Source organism: Lathyrus oleraceus, chromosome 4 (assembly GCF_024323335.1).
Source record: "Lathyrus oleraceus cultivar Zhongwan6 chromosome 4, CAAS_Psat_ZW6_1.0, whole genome shotgun sequence".
Lineage (NCBI taxonomy): Eukaryota > Viridiplantae > Streptophyta > Magnoliopsida > Fabales > Fabaceae > Lathyrus > Lathyrus oleraceus.
In genome coordinates this window covers 252,914,932-252,931,746 of record NC_066582.1, presented here as the reverse complement: position 1 = coordinate 252,931,746, position 16,815 = coordinate 252,914,932, and positions in this window count along the sequence as shown.

Genomic DNA, 16,815 nt, shown 5'->3' with positions numbered 1-16,815 from the left:
CCAATTGGTGCGGAGATAAGGATGATCGAAAGTCTACGGCGGGGTATCTCTTTATGTTCGGTAAGACAGCAATCTCTTGGTGTTCGAAAAAGGAACCGGTTGTAGCCCTCTCTTCTTGCGAGGCCGAGTATATAGCAGCGTCGATGTGTGCATGCCAAGCTGTGTGGCTGGTGAATCTATGTAAGGAGTTGGACAGCAGTAGAAATGGGGCTGTTTTGCTACTTGTGGACAACATTTCAGCGATAAATCTTGCTAAGAATCCCATAGCACATGGGAGGAGCAAGCATATTGAAATGCGATTCCACTATTTGAGAGAATTGGTGAGCTCCGGACAGTTGCGTTTAGGGTACTGCAGAAGCGAAGAACAAGTCGCAGACTTGTTAACGAAAGGCATGACAAGTGATGTGTTCAAGAGACTTGTGAAGAAGTTGAGCATGATGAGTGTGGAGCATTTGAATTAAGGTGGTGTATTGGAAGTCCTTAATAATTCAAATGCTTGATAGAAGCTTTAAAAAGCACTGCAGTGAAAACAGCTTATTGGATAAGTTGTTTTGAAAATAAGTTGTTTTTGCAATTCTGTTTTTTCTGTTATTCTTGGGCCTGTTTGTGGTTCCAATTTGTACCCTATAAATAGACATTGTATGTCATAGTTGAAAGGTTAATGCCATATGATTCAATTCTCTCAATCTTTCTCTATTTCTCTATCTCTCTCTATTCACATTATCATCTTCATCTTTCCCAAACATACTGTTTTTCACCATTCCATTTCTGATTTTTTCCAACAAGGAACCCATCTATGTGATATTATTGTTTAGCTTCTTCTCATGTAAGCCTGATACAATCTTTAAAAAAATTCTCAACCTTTGTATTTACATATCCTCCACAAACAATCTTCCCTTTTTTCCTAGTTTCCCTATTCAAATATTCTCATGCTGCTGGAATTGCAGTCTACTGGGGCCAAAATGGAAATGAAGGTTCATTGGCAGATGCTTGCAACACAAACAACTAACAATTTGTAAACATAGCTTTTCTCTCCACTTTCGACAATGGCCAAACCCCGCAATTAAACCTTGCTGTCCATTGTAATCCATGGCCAAACCCCGCAATTAAACCTTGCTGTCCATTGTAATCCAAGTGCCAATGAATGCACAAAGTTTAATCCTTCTGATGTTTTGATCTCTCAAGCTCTTCCTGCTATTAAGAGTTCTCTTAAATATGGTGGAGTTCTGATTTGGGATAGATTCAATGATGGACAAAGTGGATACAATAGTGGCCATCCCATGTATTTCTTATATATCATATCCCTTGTGTTCATGCTTTATAATAAAAAATGGTACATATGCTAATAATCTTTTGAAACAATGCTGCACTAAAATATGCAGAAGTTTACTGATCAAGTCATGCACAGTAAATACAACCTAAGTTATTTTAATTAAAAAATATGAAATATTTGCGAACGTTAATGTAGAAATGACAGGCTAAACATATAATTAGTCAAATCAATTGTTGATGAAAGAGAATCAACTATTCTAAGTGTTTTTTATCACATTTCTTTATCAATGAATTGAAACATTTTTTACTTCATTTCTTTATCAATCAATGAATACCATAATGCTCAATAGTATTGATTGGTTTTCGCCTAAATTGCGTAGATTTATATGACTCGTACTCAGTGTAATTTGGAATTACATAAGAAGGGTCAAAGAAGAGAGCATCAATGGGTAAGAAACCGTAAGATGACTAAAACTTTCACTATTTGATTTTTTTAGAATTTAATATATTTTGAGCATGCTAATGCCAATTGTGTAAGAAAGAGTTGTTGATAGATTATGCCGGACACGACATATGCCACCTGGGTGTGGTGAAGCTAACTCATACTGTCCTCTGAATCAAGCAGGAAGTCTTCCAATTTTCCAAGCGACTTCAACTGTTGTCCTAGAGATTGATGGTTTTCTGGCACTCGGAAAATCTACTAGCAGCCAATTCTAATTCCTTCTCCTACATCAAATGATGACAAGATAAAGACCAAGTATAAAATGGTTAATGCAAAATTTATCTATTTAAACATTAAATTTTGGATTCTCAGATGTTAAAATTTAAACTTAAACTTAGCTCTATGCATCATGAAAATCACAACTACGAGAGCGAGATAGTAAGCTATTCATTTTATACATTGCAGTACATTTAATCAATGTTTTAAATTAGAGAGTTTGCATTGTGAGTTCCAAATTTTTACCTGATTGAACATTAACTTGCTATCAACGCCTTTCCTATGCAATTTCATCATTTAGACTTTCCTTTGTTGAATTATCTTGAAGATGTTCCTGAGCATTTTCCTGAACTTTGGGATATATTTTGGCTTGTGCAATTCTATTGTATTTGAGTAGGATCAATATGATGAATTTGAGATATATTGGTTGATTGACATATTGTTAAATATCTTGCCTTAATATGATTGAGAATTTGTTGAAACGATTACATTTATTGTTGATCCTTTGTGATATTCTATGGTATTGTTTCTCATGTGCTTTGTGCTTATTCCCATTTGCCCGAATGATATTCATATGCGTGTTGCCCAGGTGTTGGATCATGTTTGCTTCTAAATACTGCAACTCATTTTAATGTTATTGAGATGCCTTTGTGTAATGTCTTGGTGTTTTAGAACTAACAGTGAGTGATGGTAATATTGTGGTAATACATTACATACTTTATTTAGAGCTAATGGATTGAATTGTAATGATGTTCCTGTAGTCTTGGGCTGTTTTATTTTATTTTTGTGATATTTATAATCAAAGTGTTGTTTAATTGTATATGATGGTTTATGGTGACAAATTAGCCACTCACACAACAACTTCATTGGTGTCCCATTGTGGGTGTGGTCAGTAACTCATTCACAATGCAGCTTCACTGATTGGTTATGTTTCTCATAATGGAATGGTTTTTATTCTCTAGTTTTAATTAATAACTTCACTTATTGTTGTTAGTAGGCAACGGTTGAATTTTCACAGTTGTGTGATATTTTTTATTGTTTAATAATATTATGCGAGCCACGAGCTGATCCGATGAACGAAAAATCGCGGCGAGGATTGGTAAGCGCGAAACCGAGACAGTTGAGGAGAATCATGTGCGATCGCGGAATCTTGATTGTAGACTTGGATTTCAGTGGTGAGATTCAATTACAATAGACACATTTCTTCAAATTCAGAGAAGCCATTTGAACTTCGATTCAGAGTGATGAAGTCGAATCATGATTTTCGCTCATGAATTTGATATGGATGCTTTCACGTTAGAGTTAGATTTTTCAATTTCTGTTTTCTCGGTCACCTGGTGTTGGAAGCTTGTGTGTACGTTCCTGAGTAGGTTTGTGAAGAAAACCTCTTTTCCCAGTCATTCATGCGTGCGGATGTGGGCCTTAGATGGAGGTCCCATGAACTTCACTTATACACCCGCCCCTGCTTCTCTTGTATATTGATGGGCCTCGCGCACTAAGGCCCACAAAAATGGTTCGCTGCACCCCCTAGCATAATGCAGTAAAATCTGATTGGGTCAGACATATACAGATTTTGGACTAGGCCCATGTGCCAGCTTTTATTGTATGCATCCCTTTTTTTTTGGTTTGTTTAAGAATCAATTGGGCTGGACTTTCGTTAATATTTTTTGATCCATGATTAGAAGAATTAGGATGTTTAAGTGTTAATTAGGAATATTAGAAATATGAGAGTTTAATTAGATTAGATTAGATTTTAGATAATCAGACTTTTAGAACCTTATGAGAACTTTGGAATTTGATTATAAATTTTAGGTTTTGATTAAGTTTTCTTTAAAATTAAAACAATTAGAATAGTTTGGGAATTTAGAATTGTTTTTAATAAGGATTTCATGATTAGAAGTTTAATCCAAAATCTATGATTTTGTGAAATGACCTTTTTACACTTAGGGGTTATTTTGTCATTTTAGCTATGAATGCATCCTCCCCTTAGGAATTTGTACATAGAATTTTGATCAAGTTTTTGACTAACTATTACATGTTCCCTTAGGATTAGCTTGTGAATAATTCTAACCTTAAAATTAGGATTAATCATAGTTTTCGAATTATTTCAAACATTTTGATCCAAGTTGATCGAAAGCAATTTTGATAAACTATATCCTTGGATATTGTATAATCCCACAGTCTAATTTGAGTGACCAAAAGACCCTTTGTCACTTAATAAGACTTTTCCTGTAAGTTGTGGAGTTCGAAGCCTCAAGTCAGATCTTCAGTTAAGGCATCCTCAGTTACATCAAGCAGCGGATTATACAAGATAAATTAAAGGTCAACACTTGATAAATATGATACAAATTGTACGATACGAGCCTTAAGTAATAGGGAATGATGAGACAGAGATTCTCCTATCCTTGTCTAGAGAGACTTTGCGTACGGGGCGTAGGCCCTAGCTATTCAAAGTGTTCGCCCTTATTCATAGACTTTAGTGCAATACGAATCGAATACACTACCAAGTCTTCTTTATACAAAACGACATCAATACAAGGATCAACAATGAAGATTCTTCTCCATCAACTTGTCAGTCAAGAAGTATCATATGCTACGAGTCTTAAGTAATAAGGAATGATGAGACAGAGTTTCTCATATCCTTGTCTAGAGCGACTTTGTGTACGAGGCGTAGACCCTAGCTATCCAAAGTGTTCGCCCTTATTCATAGACTTTAGTGTGATTCTCGTCAATCAACCGTCAAGTCCTTCTCTCATCATCATCACTAGAAACAACAACAAAGATTCTCCTTCATCGACTTGAAAGTTAGGATGAGAGTTACATGCCATGAGCCTTAAGTAGTAAAGAAGAAATGAGAATGGAGCTTTTCTATACCCATTCTGGATATCTTTGGGTGCAGGACGTTTGGCTCGTTGCTTATCGTATCCTCCTTTACTCATAGACTTTAGTGTGGTTATTATCCAATAACTATCAAGTCTATTCCACTCATTCATTCATTTATTCTATCACTTCTCTTGCCTCCTTAATCATTCTTGTTTTCAGCCCTAGTAGGCTGAACTACGAAGACTCTGATTTTCTTATTGCACTATAAGAATACGTAGGCAGGAGAACCCAGTTTCTTCGCGAGCTACCTTATTTATTGCTACCTTATTTATTGAATCCATTCTTCATTCAATCATTACCATCTTTTTGAGATCAACTATACTTCTCCTTAGATGCCATGTACATCCTTTTAGGACGATATAACGGCAGTCCACCTTATCAATCGAGAATTGTTTGGGTCATACCCCCAAACATTTAATTCAGTCTTTTTGGGTTTACACGCCACCTTGCTCTTCGATTCTGAGTCTATATCTTCTTGGATCCAAGATAATATCCTTCTTTGATCTTGAACTATTTGTTCCCCATCCAGTGATATATTGTTTCCTTGTGCACAATAATACTTTCTCTTGGGCCCCGCCTATAACCTTTTAGGACGATATAACGGCAGTCCGTCTTGTGAATCAAGAGTTGTTTGGTTGGCACCCAGACACTTAATTCAGTCTTTGTTTTTGGCTTTACCCTATAGAGGCAGCCATGCTAGCCCACGTACTGATAAATTCTTGTTTACTCTTTCATTCCAAGTTCCTTCCATTTGTGGGTTCCCTTGATACCATTCTATTAGTGCAACTTATACTTTTCATCACTTTTCTCTCTCTATTCTCGTGGTTCCACAAACTACGATTGCTCTGACTTTCTCATTGCACGATGAGAATACTTATGCACGAGGATGGGAATCCTTGGCGAGCATACTCCTAATTATTCCTCCTTCCGCCTTAGGGTACCATTCATATCTTTCATGATCCAGTATCTACCTTCGATCATAAATCGTTCATCTAGTGACATACTATTTCTTTGACATCGAAATACACTTTCTTTGGAGATCAATATACACCCTTTTAGAATAATATAACTGCATTTCGAATTTCTACCTAGAGTTGTTTGGCTTATACCCAGACATTTAATTCCTATATTTTTGGCTAAATATCAGGTAGTGGCAGCCATACTGGTCCATATATCGTTTAATGTTGTTTCCCTATATGGTACAAATCCCATTTCTCTTATGGATTCCAATACACCTTTACCTTTTGGTTTCAAATTATACTTCCTCAGTCACTTGTTACCAAATATTAATCTATGTGACTTTGGTCACTTCAGTCCGTTCATCTCCATGATGCATTCATATTTGACCTTCAGTCACTCCATGTGATATACCAGTTACCTTTGAGCCAAGTACACTATATCTTTGTGCTCCTTCTTGCGTCCCCTTGTGAACCAAGAGATGTTTGGGTCATACCTCAAACATTTATTTCTTCGTATTTTCGGAATTACCCTATTGCGGCAGCCATGCTAGCCCACGTACTGGTAATAGCCATCTTACTCTTTGGTTCATACTTTCACCCTTGTTGGAGCTCAAAACACTATCCTTTGGGTCAGACCATACTTTGATCACAACTCCTTTTCACCTCCCGTCACTAGTTCTATAAACTACGAAGATCTGAATTCCTTATTGCACTATAAGGATACGTAGGCATGAAGGCCCCAATCCTCACATAACGCTTTATCTATTTTATTTTCCTTTTCCCATTCTTTCGCAAGTAATCTTTAGATATCACACCTATTCTAGCGAGAACAATCAAAACGGTTCCCATGAAGTACCATGGATGTTTAGGGTGCTAATATCTTCCCTTTGCATAAACGACTTCCTTACCCAACATGTCTCTTTCCCCCAGGTTTTATCTGAAGGAGAATAGTGATCCAAAACCCAGCGGAAATTAAAATTTTCTCCTTTAGTGATCCTTACGAATGGGCATGATCAGTGATAGAATCGTTACCTCTTGTGACGATTGAAACCTTTGATGTAAGTCTACGGAGCGATCACGAACGTTGAACGATGACAACGCCTCTACTCAGTCCACACGAACAGATTCCTTCAATCTCAGGCTACCTGTTACGAATGAAGGCTTTGAGTAAGTGTGTGTGTGTGTGTGTGTGAGAGAGAGAGAGAGAGAGAGAGAGAGAGAGAGAGAAACGAAAAATGCAACTGCACTAAATGCTTCTGCACAAGGGTTCTATTTATAGAACCACTTGTGTGGGCTATAAGTTAAAAAGCCCACTTAAGTGTTAGTGTCCCATATCTTATAATATGCCAAAATCACTTAAGCGCGGGGTACCTTACCATATTTCGTATTCTACTTAAGTACATCGTACCTTACGATGTTCTACAATTCACTTAAGTGCACCGTAACTTACGGTGTTCCTTAGTTACTCTATCTCTCATCAATCCCGTCATTTGTGTGTGACCCTGTAGGTTTTCGCGGCATTGGCAATTATATTAAATCACGCATTTAACATAATAAACAGTGAGCGGTATCTAGAAACACATCACTGCTACCCAAGACACGAAAATGTCACGTGATCTGACAAATCCTTCTATGATAATACTTATGTGTATAATTACCATTTTGCTCTTATGTCTATATTGAACACAAGGCATAGGCCGTGTCATCCTTGTCCAGTTCAATATTGGGCCCATAGACATTTATCCTGTTACGCAGGATGGGCAAATTCCATCTAGGTCACTCATGTCCCTTAGCATGCTTCGTGGAGTACCCATCAACTGTCTTTATGGTCATCTAATTACGGACAATGTTTGATCAGTAATAAGGCACTCGACTCTATATCTAGGGTCCATAGTGGTTTCAGGTCGAATGGTGGTATACACCATTATCACCATGAGAATAACTTATGACACTTTGCATAACATTCTATATAGTATTCTCATAGCGGGTCAATCCAGTATAAATATTACTCTTAATATTCATACCTATGTTTAAGACTTGATAACTCCTTATCCATGATCCATGAGATGTGATCATCAGTCTATATACATAATAGTCTTAATGCTTTAATGTTATCCCACTTCACAATAAAGCTCGACTACGGATGCTTTAAGAATAGTGTCCTTATGTTTAATGTGATCTCATGATTAAGTCATACTTGATACATTAAACGGACTAGCTATTCTAGGGACTTTATTAAACAAACATAATAAAGAAAAAGCCTTTTATTATTAATAAGTAATTCGATACAAGTACCAAAAGTATTGGCCTCTAGGGCTTACACCAACAATCTCCCACTAGCAATAGAGCCAATCAGGCATACCCCTAATGCCCATAGATCTAGTATGGCCATCATGCTTCTACTGTTCAAGAGGCTTTGTCAGTGGGTCAACGATATTGTCAAGTGTAGGTACTCTGCATATTTTCACATCTCCTCTATCTATTATCTCTCCAATGAGGTGATAACGCCTAAGTATGTGTTTGGATCGTTGGTGAGATCTAGGCTCCTTAGCTTGTGTGGTAGCACCATTGTTATCACAATAAAGACCAATGGGATCCATAATGCTAGGAACCATGCCAAGTTCACTAATGAACTTTTTAATCCAAAGAGGTTCCTTTGCTGCACTTGAGGCAACAATATACTCGGCCTCAGTTGTAGAATCAACAACTGTATCTTGCTTTGAACTTTTCCAGCTCACAACGCCACCATTTAAGCAAAACACATAACCAGATTGCGATCTAAAGTCATCCTTATCTGTCTGGAAGCTATCATCAGTGTATCCAATTACAGTCAACTCTTCCTGACCTCCATATATCAAGAATGAGTCCTTAGTCCTTCTCAAATACTTGAGGATATTCTTGACAGCTACTCAATGAGCATCACCAGGATCAGATTGGTACCTACTCGTTGCACTTAAAGCATACGAGACATCTGGTCGAGTACATAACATGGCATACATGATAGATCCTATTGCAGATGCATATGGAATCTTATTCTTAAAGATCGATTAATAAAGAGACAGAGAGAGCCAAATGTTTCATCTTCCTCCAGTATGCCTCATCCTTCCATTGCTTGGAAGAAAATTGTTGATCAGCTTGTCCTTGAGAAGACTCAGATGAAGACTTCTTTTGAGTCCGAGATTCGACACATCCAAAGGAAGTACGCGTCTGCAGCTAGATCTTCTAATATTGTTGTTAGGGATCCTTAGGCTGACCAGTCTCCTTTTCTCTTGTATTTTTTGGACTTTGGTTTCTAAAATTGTACTGAGTGTAATCCTTCCAATTATATAAATAAAAGATATTTTTATGGTCAATCAAATTGTTACAATTATATATATATATATATATATATATATATATATATATATATATATATATATATATATATATATATATATATATATATATATATATATTATATATATATATATATATATATATATATATATATATATATATATATATATATATATATATATATATATATATATATATATATATATATATGTAAGTTCCTTGAAAATAAAAACAATCAAGCATTGCATTTCATGCATCATTTGCATACATGTTTCTCTTTCTCCAGATGTCTTATTGGTATTTCTTCTGTGCTTCAGCCAAGCTGACTCATCGATACAATACCCGCACCAATCACTCAAGAATTATGGAACATCTAGAGCAAGAGAACAAAGATTTGAAGGACGAGATTCCCCGTCTGACTGCCAAGATGGAGTCAGTTTTAGCTGCTTAGAGTCAATCGTCTCCACCGCCTGCAACTCCTCCTCCTCAGAGGACAGTCATTTCAGAGGTTTCTACCTCTACCATTCCTGCTATTGCTGCTCACTTCGTGCCTGCCATGCCTTTCGGATTCCCATGGGGAATGCCGCCCAATTTCATGCTTAAAGGTTTTGCACCTACTTTCGCATCCATGCCGGCATCTAGCCTGGTCATGTCTGTGCCACCATCGGTTGTTCACACTCTGCCTCGTGTTGAGGACACCATCTATCATTCTGAGCCGTCTGAAGGCCCTGATATTTATGAAAAGATGGACGAAATGAAAGACCAATTCCTTGATCTGCGAAAGGAGTTGAAGACCTTAAGGGGAAAGGATTTGTTCGGTAAGAGTGATGCGGAACTTTGCTTGGTTCCTAATGTGAAAATCCCGATGAAGTTCAAAGTACCTGACTTTGAAAAGTATAAGGGGAATACTTATCCGCTCAGTCATCTCGTCATGTATGCTAGAAAGATGTCGACGCAAACTGATAATGATCAGTTACTGATTCATTATTTTCAAGACAGCCTGACTGGTTCCGCTCTGAGGTGGTACATGGGTCTGGATAGTGCGAGTGTCCGCATGTTCAATGATTTGGGTAAAGCATTTGTAAATAAGTACAAATATAATATGGATATGGCGCCAGATAGAAACCAATTAAGATCATTGTCTCAGAAGGATAAGGAGACGTTTAAAGAATATGCTCAGCGATGGAGAGAACTTGTCGCTCAGATCAACCCTCCTTTGGAAGAAAAGGAGACGACTAAGATTTTTCTCAAGACCCTGAGCTCATTTTACTATGAGCGCATGATTTCCAGTGCCCTCAGTGATTTTACCGAAATGGTAAACATGGGGATGAGGTTAGAAGAAGGTGTCCGAGAGGGACGGTTGTCTAAAGAGGAGGTTTCGTCTAGCAATAAATATGGAAGTGGGTTTGCCAGAAAGAAAGAGAACGATACCAATGCAGTATCTGTTAGGAGGCAGAGGAGGCCTCATGCCAGAAGGAATCCACAACCCTGTCAACACCATCATCAAGTATCATCTATAATTCTGGTATTTTCTAACAATCAGTTAACACCAGTTCTACAACAACGTCAACAACAGCCACCACAAAGAACAAACACCTACAACAACAACAATACCAATAATCATCAACAACCACAAAATTTTGAGAGGAAGAAGGTCTCTTTTGACCCAATTCCTATGACTTACGCTGAACTGTATCCATCTCTGGTTCTCAAGAACCTTTTGCAACCAAGAAATCCTCCACAAATTCCTGAACCACTTCCATGGTGGTACAAACTGGAGCTTCGCTGTGCCTTTCACCAAGGAGCTCCCGGTCATGACATTTAGAACTGTTACCCCCTGAAGTATGAAGTCCAAAAGCTGGTAAAAAGTGGGATGGTGTCCTTTGAGGACCGTGCGCCAAATGTCAAAGCTAATCCACTACCTGCTCATGGTAACCCTTATGTCAATATGGTGGATGGCTGTCTTGGGGAGTTTAAGGTATTTGATGTCCGCTTTATTAGAAGGTACTTGGTGACGATACACGAGGATATCTGTTTGCTAAGCGATTGTGAGCATGATCATGATGGTTGTGCAATCTACAGTGTCAACCCCCGAGGTTGTGTGGTTGTGAATAGAGACATCTAGAGGTTGATGGATGAAGGCGTGATCCAAATTCTCCAGTCCCATCACGTGGATGATGATGTGAATGTAATAGTTCATATGTTCAAGACACCAGAGAGAGTGGTGATTCAATTTGACAGAAGCAGTAGTAATAGTGTCAACAACAAATCGGTATCGCCGTTGGTAATACGGTTAGAGGGTCCAGTCCAGTATGCATCCGATAAAGCTGTTCCGTATCAGTACAATGCAACCATGTTAGAGAATGGTCAAGAGGTTCCTTTACCTACGACTAGTTATGTTATGAGCATAACTGATGTTACAAAGGTGACCCATATTGATCGAGTTTTTAGGCCGGTGTTCCCAAAGAATGTGGAAGATTGTTCATTTAGTAAGAAGGTGGAAGTGCCTACAGTAGATCCTGTTAGTGCTCCAAGATGTCAGTCTGGTGAATCCAGCAGTTTGAAGCCTAACGATGATGATGAGGTGCTTCGTTTGATTAAGAAAAGTGAATTTAATATGGTGGAGCAGTTGCTCCAAACTCCTTCCAAGATTTCAGTGCTGTCTCTGCTTATGAACTCTAAAGCGCACAGAGAAGCATTGCAAAAGATATTTGAGCAAGCATATGTGGAGCATGATGTTACAATGGATCAGTTTGATCATATTGTGGCTAACATCACTTTCTGCAACAATTTGAGCTTCTATGATGAAGAACTCCCCGAGGAGGGCAGAAATCACAACTTGGCACTACACATTTCAATGAATTGTAAGGAGGATGCTCTGTCGAATGTGTTGGTCGACACTGGCTCTCATTGAATGTACTTCCCAAATCAACCTTGTCAAGATTTTCGTATCAAGGTGCTCCAATGAGATATAGTGGCGTGATCGTCACGGCTTTTGATGGTTCTCGCAAAACTGTGATTGGTGAAGTGGACCTTCCTATGAAGATAGGTCTGAGTGATTTCCAAATTACTTTCCAAGTAATGGATATCCACCCGGCCTATAGATGCTTGTTAGGAAGACCATGGATACACGAGGCAGGAGTCGTTACGTCAACTTTGCACCAAAGATTAAAGTTTGTCAAGAATGGTAAGCTGGTTATTATCGGTGGGGAGAAGGCTTTCACTACGCCAAATAAGGGAAAAGAGGGCGCTTATTTTGGCCTATAACAGCGCTTTTAAGCGCCCTCTAAAGTGGTGCTGGCATAGGTAAAGACAGCGCTTTGTTTTCCTGGAGAAAGCGCTGTCTAAAGTGGCCACATTATAGTGCGCTTTCAGAAAAAAGCGCCCTCTGGAGTGGTCCATAAAGGGACACCTTAGAGGGCGCTTTCTGGAAAAAGCGCCCTCTAAAGTTGTCAATGTAAAGTGTTTAGAGGGCGCTTTCAGGAAAAAGCGCCCTCTAAAGTTGTCAATGTAAAGTGTTTAGAGGGCGCTTTCAGGAAAAAAGCGCCCTCTAAAGTTGTCAATGTAAAGTGTTTAGAGGGCGCTTTCAGGAAAAAACGCCCTCTAAAGTTGTCAATGTAAAGTGTTTAGAGGGCGCTTTCTGGACAAAGCGCCCTCTAAAGTGTTAGTTATTTTAAAAAAAATTGTTTGAAAAACAGTGGATATTTAATTGGTAACCTGTTCGAATGCTGCAAAAGTGTAAAATTCATATTGATTTCATCCTTTAATCCAATGTTATACACCATTAATCCATTGATATATACAACATGAATCCATTTATATACAACATTAATCCTCCATATATACAACATTAATATATGATTCTTTGATCAACAATATACAACAACATATTCATGATTTAGTAAAAGTACAACAACAATATACAACATATATACAACAACAGCATACAACAACAACATTCCATACATATATGTACAACAATATACAACCTAGCTATATGATTCTTTGATCAACAATGAATTGACACAATTCATCCTTCATTTCATCCAAATGAGCTCTTGAGTAAGATTTGTATTCCTCAAAGTACTACAATTAAGAGAATAAAACATATTCATGATTTAGTAACAAATTAGATGAAATATCTGACAGACATAATTAAATATACAAATACACACGAATATTTAGGGGAATTTCACTTACGCGTCAAACCGTCTTCTTCATACTCGGATATTTACTCCAATCACCCGATAACGAATCGAGATAATACACTATTAGTCTCGAAAGATCCATAGCAACCAACATCCAGTGACCACTGTATCCAAAAGCTGTCTAGTAGTTCTAACCAATACTAAACAAAATAACGCCCATCCACCCATGGTGAATAATAGCAAGTGTGCATAATAGGCAGGAGGAACTGCATACAAGATAACATTTTTGTTAAACTAAAGTTTTGTATAGCCTAAAACAAAAACAAGCAAAGGGAATCGAGTAACAAACCTATTGAGACAGATCGAGTACACCTCGCATAACTGAATGGAAAAAAATAGTATCAGAAGGCTTCTAAAATTAAATGAAAACAGTACAAGTTTAGAAAACATTAATTAAGATTAAAAAAGCAAATCATATCATTACGTGTAGCACAAGTTATTGGTCAAACTCTGTAGTTGGTCTGCAGTGAATTTATTTTCATCATACAGCACATGATAATGCGTTGGTCGACTAGTCCCCTGCAAAAAGAACACGTCCAAATGCAAATAACACAGAACTGTCAAAAGGCGATTGAGCAACAAATAGTAAACAATGGCATAAAGTTAAATGACATAGCTAATATTACCCGAATTCCTGCATGGTTGTTAAGGTAAAAATCAAATTCCCTAGGGTGACAAATGCTGGTGTCTACCACGGTTCCTTTGACAATTTAGAACAACAAAATCAGCAAAAAGTGATAAATTCAAATGATAATATATACCAGCTGCGTTGAGAAATATATTGAAAAAACCTAGCATAATATTTCCACTTCTATCGGTCTCTTTGGGGTTGACAGGAAAGAGACGGGTGTGATGTCTCTTTTGGACCACTACAAAAGTAACTTTAGGTAGATACCCATCCTCTATTGAGACACAAGCCTGATGAAAAAAAATTAGTTGGTCTTCAGCACTCCAATGTACTTCAAATTTTACACCCTTGTCTCTTGCACGAATGATTGACTTCATAATAGCCATTTTACCTGTAATAAAGAAAACAATTAAAATCAGATGACAAATGTAAAAACAATTAAAATCATAAAAGTCATTTTACCTGTAATAAAGAAAACAATTAAAATCATTTGACCTGTACCTTTTTCACTAAGTTCTCTTTCTTTTCTTGGTTGGAATATGTTCTACATGTCTCTTAACAACACGGACGGTTGGATTGATCCAAATACCCTCATTATGATCATTTCTAATATATGAATCATTTGATATAATATTCTCATCTTGATCATTTCTGGTAAACGATTCAATCTCAACATCAATATCACCTTGATCTCCAGTGTTTTCATCAATTACTTTGTTGGAAAAAAGAACGATAGACCATTTCGTACTTTTCGGATCATTGACATAGAACACTTGTCTAGCTTGAGAGGCTAGAATAAAAGACTCATTTTTGTATCCCACCCTATTAAGATCCACTTGCAAAAATCCTGACTTATCCATTCGAATGCCGTTATTATTTTCAACCCACTTGCAACCAAATATAGGAATCTGAAACTTCTCATAATCAAACACCCAAATGCGCTCGATAACACCAAAATACGACAGATTTGCAAATTTGGGGTTTAAGTCCTTCACACTTGATATGTGCATTGCTTCAGCTACCACGGTGACACCACTATTCTGCATAGTACTTTTATCATCTTGTTCTTTGGTATAAAATGTGTATCCATTAATCGCGTATGCGCTATAAGAAAAAACATGGAAACTTGGACCATATGCTAAGCATCTCAACCTTTCTGTTATTGAAGCGGGATCTGAATAATACTTTGAATAAATATGATCCTTAAACCAAGGTATAAAACATCGATTGTGCTCTCGTACTATCCAATTTTCATTTCTATTGGGATTTAAACCTCGGAGAACATCCTTGTGAATTTCAACATACGGCTCAACCTCATTCTCATTGTGCAGAACATACAAATGCACTTGATCCCGTTCGACCCTTGATACTGCCACGATTTTATTTCCAATTAGATTTTTTCCTTCTTTCTTTTCGACAAGCTGAGACTTGGGGAGTCCGATTGACTGAACATTAGACAAATATTCAGTACAAAACTCAATCGCTTCTTCAACAATGTATCTTTCAACCATACAACCTTCTGGTCGACTTCGGTTCTTCACGTACCCTTTTAATATTTTCATATAACGTTCAACAGGGTACATCCATCTCATATAAGCTGGTCCACACAATTGTGTCTCTTTCACAAGATGAACAACTAGATGTACCATTATGTCAAAAAATGATGGAGGAAAAAACATTTCAAGCTCACACAAAGTAATAACGATTTCTTTTTGCAACATTGGTAAGATCGCAGGATTGATCACCTTACTGCAAATTGACTTGAAGAAAGAACACAACTTAGTTATAGAGCTTCTTACTTTTTCTGGAAGAATAGAACGTATACCTATTGGGAGAAAATGTTCCATTATAACATGGCAATCATGGGTCTTTAAACTCTTTAACTTGAGGTCTTTCATAGACACAAGTCTTCTAATATCTGAAGAGTACCCTTCTGGAACTTTAACTTCACTTAGAAACTTACACAATGTTTTTTTCTCCTTTCTAGATAGAGTATAAGCAGCAGGAGGTAGATATGTTCGTTTTCCTTTCTTCAAGGGTCCTAATTCAGTTCTTATTCCCATCGCTATCAAGTCCTTTCTTGCCTTAAGGCCATCCTTAGACTTTCCTTGTATATTGAGTAACGTGCCAATAACACTTTCAAATACATTTTTTTCAATATGCATAACATCAAGAAAATGTCTCACATACAAGGACTTCCAATACGGCAATTCAAAAAAAAAACGACCTCTTCTTCCACCCACTTTTGACAAGTGTGTGGGTAAAAGGCTTGCCAAACTGAGTATCCAAATCTTTCACCTTTTCAAAAATTTGATCACCCGTCAATACAGGTGGAGCTCTGCCTTGTTCTGTCTCTCCATTGAACGCCTTTCTCCATCCACGGTAGTGATGATTTGAATTTAAGAATCTCCGATGACCGAGAAAGACATTCTTCTGACCAAACTCCAAGCGCTTCCAATCTGTTTTATCTTCACAAATAGGACACGCACATTGACCTTTTATGCTATACCCTGATAGATTTCCGTATGCTGGAAAATCATTAATTGTGCCAAACAACATCGCCCTCAAGTTGAAACTTTCTTTCCTATATCCATCATAAACCTCCACACCAGTCTCCCACAAAATCTTTAAATCTTCGATTAAGGGCTTCAAGTACACGTCTATGTCATTCCCTAGTTGTTTAGGTCCAGAAATCAACATAGACAACATCATGTACTTACGCTTCATACATAGCCATGGAGGTAGGTTATAAATCATAATAATCAAAGGCCATGTACTGTGTGAGATACTCTGGATACCGTGTGGGTTCAT